The following is a 10670-nucleotide window of genomic DNA, read 5'->3' as shown; positions in this document are numbered from 1 at the left end:
GATGTTTTTGGTTAGTGTATTAAGCACACTTGTAAATCACAAGAGAACAGCGTCTACGGTAGAGGGCTGTATAGCTAGGAACAAACGTCACAGACACGACAAAAATGTTTTGAGAATATAGGGATAGGGTTATAGAAAAACCATACCTAAGCCATTTTAAAAGGAGTTTTTTAAGGGCATAAAATCATAGTTTATGATAACATTTGGCACCATTCCAAAAAGTCTTCCTTTCATCTTTGCGGACAGATGTGTGTGTCTTTGGTTTCTTCACAAAGGACGAAATGGATAATTAATGTAAACAAAATGGATAATACTTTCTTCGTTTAAAAAATAACCCTGACTTAGTCAAAGTCGGTGAAAATCCCATTTATTGCTCATTGCGTATAATTGATATCTATGAGTGGTGAATGGAAACCCAATGAAATGAAGGAAATACGCGAATAAAACTTTGAATACTGTATACGTTTGATATTAATGGGGGCATGTGTGCATTTCGTTGGAGTGGTGGTGGGTGGTGGGGGAATGATAATAAAGAGAAGACGATTGAGGTATGTCATATCAACCTGAAAAAAATATAGGGGTAAACGATTAAAACCCCTGTATTTGACGTTCGGCTTATCTGTACATTTTCGTAAGCTCTAAGTACGGTTATTGTAGGATGGCTCGATACCGATAATAGGTATATATACAGGTTCTCTTCAAATTCTAATCGTCTTTCTTAAGAACCAAATTCCAACAAAGATAGATGAATTAGTGTACACCATACATGGCACTAGATTACACAACCAATTATCAATAATCGTTAATTAATGTCTCAAATCGGTATCAATGTAATAAAACCTTTGTCGGCTCTTAATATATATAATCATTTTCCCTTCTAATAATAATAAATAATGGTTTTGATCTGAAATCATGCAAAATATACAAAGGACGGTTACAATTACTTTTAGTAATGAATTCGTTTGATTTCTATTCTCTTTTGATCTGGGTCTATCAGTAAAGCCCTTTTGAAATTATCCATTTTTTCATCTCTTCAAACAGGCTAACAACCGAAGCCCTCTTTGTTGTTTTCAAACAAATATAGCGTCGTCTTTGTAAATAGGTAATTCTAGGCCTACTACTCTTTAATCTATGGAGTTGAAACGTGTTTCTTGTCATGTAATGACGACGATTAGAAGGTACATCTTAAGAAATAGAATGGTTTTGAGATTTTGATATTTGATGCGTCGTAAAGAATGTAAGAAAAGATGGCAGACTTCATTTTGGATATTGTTTTTAGAATCCTAGACAGATCCCAATGATCCATTACTCTTTAAAATATAGGTTTACCTGTCGAATTAGTTATAACTTAAATTAGAGGAAACGTGAAATAATAATAAAAAAAAACAAAACGTGATGTAAGAATTAGTTCTCGGTGGTATTTCACTTTAAAGTATAAGCTGTCATCCTGTACACGGGACACAAAACAAAAAAGACCAACTATGTATACACTATGCCACAAGATATTTGAAACCAAGCATGCTAGTGAGTGTACAGGTCAGCCAGAATTTGATGTAGTATTTAAGATTATGACTAAAGGCTATAGCCTAATGTCAAGGTTTCATTTGGTATGTATCCGTAATTTAATTATAGTTCATCCTACGGCAGACAATATATGGTTTTCATAGAGGATTAAAGAAAATCAATTTCAGTGTTGACAAATTTTCCTTTGAAGTATTTAATTAAGGGTGGAAGCCAACTGAGGCCGGCAAGCTGTTGGTTTTATGCGCTACAAGATCAAAGAAATCAGGTTTTGTTACCCACTGATATGCCATTGTTGACGCTATAACCTATATCAATGTGCCCTTTATCGTTTGTAATTGTCGGGTAGAACAGGTGTAATTATCCTATACACCTAACAATGCCACGTAATGGACTTAAAAAAAAATACCTTATAAAAACAAATATATTTACATTCTTTGATCTGTACTGAATCCATAAAGTTAATCCTGTTTTATTATATCAAATATTCTTGAAATAAGATACCGGTTAATTAATTAATGAACCGTCCTTTGTGAGGTGTGGAATGATGTTTAAATTGCACAATATCAATCCAATTATATTATTACATATTGTATATGTAGCTATAATGGATATTACCATTTTCAGACGCGTAATTCCATATTTAGACGTTATTTTTGATCCACTCCATTCACAATTTTTGTTGAATTATAGTTTAGGTATGTTTTGCGTGCACTGTCGGATTAAGACCTAATATGGTTAACATTGCATGCCAATATCAAATTGTCGTGAAGTAAACTTCAATCAAATAAGTCCGTTCACAATTGTTTGTGGACATACAAGTTACAATTTTTATCCCATTTTGATGAAATTTAAAATATATACGTGTATTAAGGATCAAAAGATTATGGTTCGATTTTGGTGCGCATACTGACCGCAATATCTTGGGTTATGGACCCTACCCATTACGCAAAATGCGAAACATGTACGAAGTTTGTCGACCCCCGACAAGCCACAATCTTTGTCAAATTTATATTTAATTATATGCTAAGCACCCAACGATCCTGAATGATTGTCATTTTGGTGTCACGGCTGTTTCGTCTGTCCGCCAGGGACAAACCCTATAGATAATCAGCATTCCTTGACACGAGGGGATGAGCCTTGATTTCCCTGCTCGCATGTTGGGTGTATCTTTCATTGCACCCCCCCCCCCCAAAAAAAACCCAAAAAAACACACACACACTCACTGAACTTTGGGACCCTGGCACAGTTGCACCCCACACGCCTTAGTAATCCGACACTGTTTATGTGTATTGTGGTGTGGGGTTGGGGGCAGGCAAACTAAGGAACCGACCTATGCGACACTATTGTTGCGGTCAACGCCATTATCAACAATACCTGCAAATACAGTGTTCACAAGACTTTGTGGACAGGGTACAACCACTGGATAATGTGTACAGGTGACAATATACGCCCACAAAATGTCCGAAAAATAATTCTCCACTCGCTCCCCTTGGTTCTGTAATTTTTATATAAAGCATATATATAATGTCCATAGACAGTAGAGCACTAACTGTCGAACAAAACACAGCCAATTCAATATTGTCAAAGATAATGACAAAGTCGTTTACCCTGACATAAAATAGTGATGACAAAATATACTGTGTCAAAGATAACCCGAATGTCAATATGAAAACAATAATGGATGGCTCCAAGCAATACAGCGGTGTTCCGGATGACATTGCAATTTACTGCAACATCGCCCCTCTCGGCAACATTTGTCTTTCTTTAAAATTTGTTTTCATCCTTAAAGATACATTATGGGAGATAAGATAAAGAGATGGCAGTTCTCGCTATAATAGTTAAAAACTAGATAGTGTAAAGGTAATTTGCTGAAAATTTCAGTCAAATTGATCCACTATGAGCCGAGAAAGAAGTGGGTGAAATTTTTGCATAGTCTCGGTCATCATCACTAAAATCATTAATATAAACAGCATAGTCTCGATTATCCACTTTTTCTGATTTAATTATCAACGGCCGTTAGTGGCATATAGGAATCTAATCCAGCCAACATCGAAGGCTAGCCTTGACATCGAGAGTTTATTATGGTCTGAATAAGTTAATTAATGCCTAATTGATAATTTAGATAACATTTCAGGCCTAAAGAAAGACTTGTAATAGGCAGATTTTACTCTTGCATAATGCATGTTTAACCAACACATTTTCATACCTGAATAATACACACATAATGATTTCTGACAATGAAACGCTAAACAATGTTATGTATATAAAGTATACCTATTTGATTATGCGGACTTGTTTGCTTTGAGTAAATCCGACCCTGATTCTAATGAAGACCACAGAATCATCACACCCACACCTTCTGGACTACAGAGCTGTTGTATAAATATTACAGACAAGTTATAAGAGACATCAATCATCCAGAAGTCAATTCTTGCTTTGATATTCCATATAGCTTATAATACAAAAGGCTAATCTATCAGTGATCGAGGTCTGTATTAAAGAAAACTAATTCAAGCAGATTTTTTAATTGCCGAATACGTGTTGATGCAACTATTATTTCAAAGTGAAATTTAATCATTTTAATCATCCATCACAAAGACCCAGGGTTTGGTTACAAAGAAGTCGGCGCGTGCCGACCGTTCGGTAGCCTCAACGTGCGATTATAATTTCTCTTTGATCATGCCGCTCTGAAGATTGTTTGTCCGTTTTACGGGACTGAAAATCCTCCTTATCTAAAGAAAATTGGTCGATAAAACTACACATCTGTCACACTCTGATCATACTTAAAGTTTGTCTAATGTCTTATATATTTTATAAAATACAAAAAGAAATATAGTAGATTAAAGAATTCATTAAAATTCATATAAATGTCAGACCCATGTTCTTTAACATTGTAAAGTTCAACTTCACATGTAATTATACATTGCAGAAACATTTCTGGCTGGTGATGCAGACATGTGAATTAAAAAAAAAATCATATTGTATTTGATAATATTCATAGCATCAGTGAAGAAAGCCGGACAAATTTTAAACTAGCAAAGTTATTTCATCATTCTTGGTCAATATCAATTTAGCACCCCTAAAGTTAATTTTGCAATTTTTTTTTTTGATACAAGAACTGCTCATCGGAGATTATTCTCATTACAACAGTGAAGGAAGCAGGACAATTTTCTAATTGCAAAATTATTTGATCGTAATTGGCTAGGGAAATTAACTCTACTAAAGAATCATGTGTCTAACAATAAGCACTGGTCCCTTATGCATAGAAACGTAATTTCTGGGGTTAACAGTCCCTTTGATCTTGACCGCTCAGAGCTGTTCATTGGAGAGGTTAATCAAACTTGGACATCTGCCCCGCGGACAACGTATTAAAGCACCAGCAGTTCCTTATTTTATATTATCTACGATATCACTACAGGAACGAACGAACTTATTTTATCTAAGTCTGACATTCGTAATAAGGCCTATCGGGTAAATTTGAGAGAGAAATTGTATTTAACGTCCACTGAACAATTATTATGTCATTTCGGGACTAACAGTTATAGTAGGCCTCTATTTCCCTAATTCGTTTGCGCGCGTGACCCCGTCTTCATTAGCCCAGTCGGAGCAGAACAGTAGGACGTTAAACCCCATTTCATTTCATTTTTGCGCGCATGGTCTTTAGTGGTGCCGCCACTGATAAAGTCGACTGTGTATATTAAGGCTTGTCGAGTTTCCTCATTTTTTTTAAAAATACGACATTTTGACTAGTCGAGATATTTATAACTTGGTATTATATTCACAAGAAAAAAATATCACATCTCTGGCTTCAATTGCTTTTTGAGGAAACCTATTTTATAACGTAATAAATTTCACCAAAAAAAATTCCCTTTTTCACCACTTTTTGTGAAAAAAAATCATTTTTTAAAATCCCGAGGTTTTGCACCAAAACACATGTAGAAAGCCAAGATCAAGCGCAGATCAAAAGTTCATCAAATGTTTCACTGTAATGACCTTTAGAAGCAACAAAAGGTCTCATTTTGCGACTTAGAACTTCAGTCACGACGTGTTTGTGCCTTGCTTCACGTCCGTATACAGAATGGGAAGTCTCAGACGTCATGGCCACTGTCTGAAGGTAGTTAGGTACATACAGCTTGGTACCATTCAGCAATGCTTCCTGCAGTTCCTGGTCAGAAAAGTCCTCTGTGAGAGCAGATTCACAAATACCACATTGAGAAAGGTTCATTAGTTTTGGCCAATGACTGTGTATAGCTTCAAAGTTAATAGAGTATAGCATGTTCTCTGGAAGTAGGCTAGACCGAAAGCATTGCACTACAATTAAGTTGTTGATTTTTTAGACTCTTCTGAGCTGCACTCTATATTAATGTCTTGCGAAGACGACGACGCGAAGGGGGATGCATCTGCTTCATATTGCTTATGTATCTGGAATTGCAACCGTTCTGCTTCTGCTGTATCCCTTTGATCTCTTCTCACATCTTTATCGACAGAGCCTAAATGAAAGGAACCCTTCGGTCCAATTTTCGCCCTTTGATCTCTCGGGTTCTCTCTTTCTTCTACTGGAACCTTCTTTCACGGTGGACAAGAACAAATGATGTGCTGTATTTGACAATTATCTTTCTTGCATTTCACAACATTGTCATCACAGGGGCGAAAAAAATAATTTGCACTGATCATCGAGATAAATAGATCTGTTTATCCGATCAGAGGACATAGAAAATGTCAAGCGAACGGACTTGCCAAAGTAGCGAGCCCTTACGGAGGGTACGGGGATTTTGAAATATAAACAGCCGGAAATACAGTATTCAGGCACCGATTGTCGAGATAAATGTAGAGTTGGTCAGATACCGGATGTCGCATGATCACTAGTTTAATTGTTTTAAAATTTTGGCGGGGGTGGGGCAAACAGAGGGCAAATGCCCCCCTCCCCTTTGGCGTCACCGCTTGGGCCATTGGATCATTCTAAGGACTTTCTTTGAGCAGGTTTTATCATGATTAAACCGACCCGAAACTGTACTGCACATAGCTTAACATATAATACACCAATTCACATTGAAATAAATGTGAAACCTTACCGAATAATTATATTTCTGTCCATTTTAAAATGGCCACCGAACCAGAATTAGAACACACACGTGGTTTTGCGTCACCTCGAAAATACAGAAAAAATGTTCGGTAAGGTAAGATTCAGATTTCCGTGTTCCACTCTTCATTATTTGTAACATAATTAAATATTTCGATGCTAACTGTAATATGTGTTGAAAATTGTGCGAGCAAGACAGGACGCAGGTACAATATTGCAACTATAAATTCCCCGAAGAACACCCAATGGGGCGCGCATAACACTAAAATGTATGGGTAGTCTTAAAGGACAATATTGGTGTCAGTCATTATCACATATGTGATAGAACTGGTTAAACACATTCCAAATATAATTTTAACACAGAGATCATTGCTACGATAGATGCGTTATGAAGCGTTCAAGAAAGGGAAGTGGCGAACGCAAAAGGAAAACACGAGTTATCCTTCTATATAACTAACTGAAGTGACGAGTGATAACAGATTCACCGGCGAATTTCTGCTCACTAATAATTCCTTAGAAGACCAAAAGTTGTTATATGAGACTGTGGGAGGATATCTGACAATTCAAAAAATAATTAACTCTCACTATAAGAAAACGAGAAAAATAAAAACAGTCCGTGCATTACCATGTTTTTATAAAGTATAGAATGAATAAAAGCAAGGGAATGTACGGACTATTTCTATTTTTTCTCGTTTCCCTTATCTAGTGGCATCCAATTACTTTTTTGAATTATCAGATATCCACTCACGGCCTCACATAATAATTTTGGGTCTTCGAAGGAATTATTAGTCAGCAGAAATTCGGCCGTGTATCTGTTATCACTCGTCACTTCAGTCCGTCCTGCCTCAATGACAAGGGGGAACCACGCCGGAAAATCTGGATGAACTTTCTCGGCCAATGCAGGGATCGAACACCCGATCTCCAGGCTAGCGAGCCAGCGTCTTACCCACTTAGCCACATGATCCCCCGTGACGTACGGAGCGCGTCTTATAAATATGTGGAGCCGCGGTGGTTCAGTGAGTAAGACGTTGGCTCGCTTGCCTGGAGTTCCCGTGTTCTATCCTGGTGTTGGCCGAGAAAGTTTATCGGGATTTTACGACGTGGTCCCCCTTGTCTGTGGTGGAGGTCAGAGGAACTGGCAAGGGACAACGTAGGACTATAGTTGTTCGGATGGGACGAAAAACCGAGGTCCCATGTAGCCTACACATTAGCGTGCACGTAAAAGAACAGATGGAATTCGAAATATGAGTAGGCCGTAGTGTCGCTGTCCCGGCAAAATTTGCCCCATATAGCACACTGTATATATAGCCTCTCGTCTTCATTAGCCCAGTCGGTGCAGAACACTAGGACGTCAAACCCCACTTCATTTTCATTTGCTCCTTACATGCCTATATTGATCTAATGGGTAACGGTTATGAGAACATTGAGAGAATTAAAAGTCTAGTAGAGGACGGAAAAAGAAGTTGACAGAGGTGGATGATCGAAAAGCGGCTAAAGACAAATTTTAATAGGCTACAAGTTGTTCATGGATTCTCCGTCAATCAAGTCTGGCGGTTAAAATAAATTAAGAGTGATCTCTCAGCGTTAGGGAGCGCTTGCTGTATATTGTTAATAAACTTGATCGTGAGCGGACTTGAATTTAATTAGGCTTCGATATTTATGATGAATGGACAGCGATCAAAGATAACATCGTCTTTTTATGTACCGGTATGCAACGAATTCTCCTCCTACTAGGTACCGGGACAGACAAGTCACATGACACAAACATGACTTCTTTTAATAGATTTTTTTTAATGATTTGGTGTATTTCCTCGCGAATACAATGTTTTGAAGCAAAATTTTGATATATTAATTAGTTTGAATATATTTTTAGGCCAAATATATCATCAGATCACCCAGTTTGTACGCGGGAAAGTAGCTAGGTCTATCTTTAAAATGTTTTGAGAGGGATCCGAAGCTCTAAGCAAACTTTTGATAGATAAATTAGATTGAATGTATTTAGTCCAAATAATAGCCTATATCGTCAGATTAGGCTACTAGGGGTTTGTTCGCTGGAAGGCGTCTTAATGTCTTCTTCCTTTTTACTGAATTTTCAAATGAAGTTATAATTTTTCAGTGTATAAAATCAGTAAAGTTAGGTTTTTAAGGCTAACATTTCATTTGCCACAGTTATTTTATATTGTTGTAGGCTAACGAAACCGGGGTGGTCGAATGGTCTGTTACTGAGTCAACTGGTGTGGTTTCGATTCCCGGTAGTACGTGACAAGGAGGAGGGTCATCTGTCCAACCTCGTGGGTTTTCTCCACTCCAGTTTCTCCGGTTTTGACCCTACGCGCAAGCGAATTATTGAAATAAAATTGACCATATGTTAGTCCCGAAATGACCTAGTTTGTGTCGAGTGGACATTACCCCCCCCCCCTCCTCTGCCCTACAAAGGAGAAAGGCAGTATCTGCAACATAATCATGGTGTAGATACTGCCTTCTTCCTTTGCACGGCAGTCCTGACCTCTCTGTCTGTCGCTAACAAAAGCAAAGAGTTCCGAATGTCACAAAACGTGACGCAATGACCGTCTGCTGCTACGCTAATTGTTGTTGACGTTTTGTCAGTCTTTTAGTTTTACAACAAATTTCAGAGTCAGAGACTACATAATTCAATTTTAGGCTAATGGTAATTATGCCTATGACTGAATATTTATATCTACAGCCTAGGGCTATCCCTGGTCATACTAATATGCTGAATATATGTAACTTGTCAAAACGGATCAGACGAATGAAAGGCGGACAATTCTCTGCTGCCTAGCTGATATTCTTTGACTTTGACCAAAATAGTCATTACTCCTACCTTAGTAATTAGTATAATAGTAAAGCCTTTGACCAAAATAGTCCTAACTCCGACCTTAGTAATTATTATAATAATAATGCCTACAGCTCTTTTCATAGTAGGCTGCCTTCACAAAATCAAAGCGCCAATTAAAGACTAAAATTTCTGGGTACCGTAGTAGGCCTACTAAAAACAAAAAAAAAATTACTAGCACAACTAGCTTAGCCTAGTACTACAAACAAGTAGGCACTACTACTACTAGTACAACCAAAAGTAGCACGGTTATGAATATGATTAGACCTATATTCATGTAATACCAATATAAATAATTATAGTGCGTGTGACTTGTGTCTGTTCAGTGTTGGCACTGTTGTTGCTGATAATTTATTGACCGAGGCATATAGGCTAAGCATGATTTGAATACCTAGAAAGAAGTGGGAGTGGCCAACATGTGAAAGAAAAATAAAAAGGCTTTTTTAAGATTTATTTCTTATTTTTTTTAGATTTTTTGACTAACATTAACAATATTAACAAGATATTATATTTTAAAGTAGCTAAGTCTCTAACTCAGTTACTCAGTATCATCCAAAGTCTTACACATTCTGACGTTGAAAACACGAATTATTTGTCAATTCAAATCAACATTGATGTGATCTTATCGGGAAAAGGTAGGCTTCTGATATCCAATATATAAGACAAAAAAAACATTTTACCATTGGTAGACAAATCGTGTACTAGGCTATAGATAGTGCGTTTCAGCTTCATATGTAACAAGTGACCAAAAAGAACGAGGCTTTATTCCATAACTCATGTTATGCGCAATAGACTGGAATAACCAGACGCTATAAATTGACATTCGGTTGAGACTCATGCCGTATATCGCTGGACATAACTGATTTGAAATTAGAGTCAAAACGGAAACAATTGAATGTAAATCAGTTTATATACAATCAGATTACATTATTATATGCGTTGCGACCCATTTGGGTCAATTTCTAATTCCCAAATTTTAGCGATTTACCTCCTTTAACAATATAAATAAAATATAACAATAACAATTGACAAGAGAAATAAACCCTTGTGTAATATTTGCCACAACTCAAAATTCAATTTTACAAAAGTACCGTAGACTAGTTGAAATTAATGAATATACTTACAAAAACCAACTCTTAAGAACTATTATTGCACCCTGGATAAAATATGACAGATTGACATAAAATTTTTAATAGAATGATTCTAAATTTA

General features: G+C 36.8%; 1 protein-coding gene across 2 annotated transcripts in view; it reads left to right on the top strand.

Annotated features, from left to right (window-relative positions):
- Positions 1 to 1502: 1502 nt before the first annotated feature.
- The window catches only part of LOC126811339 (stereocilin), a 44801-nt gene continuing 35633 nt past the window's right edge, over positions 1503 to 10670 (top strand). Inside the window, exon 1 of one of the 2 annotated variants that reach the window (XM_050536852.2) lies at positions 1503 to 1607. The gene's annotated coding sequence lies outside the window, so the exon portion shown is untranslated. Of the gene's footprint in view, positions 1608 to 9171; positions 9273 to 10670 lie in introns of those variants that run through there. The other variant, XM_050536851.2, reaches the window with a different exon arrangement.

The sequence above is a fragment of the Patella vulgata genome, chromosome 2 (genome assembly GCF_932274485.2).
Source record: "Patella vulgata chromosome 2, xgPatVulg1.2, whole genome shotgun sequence".
Classification (NCBI taxonomy): domain Eukaryota; kingdom Metazoa; phylum Mollusca; class Gastropoda; family Patellidae; genus Patella; species Patella vulgata.
This window is presented reverse-complemented; position numbering and strand designations above follow the sequence as displayed.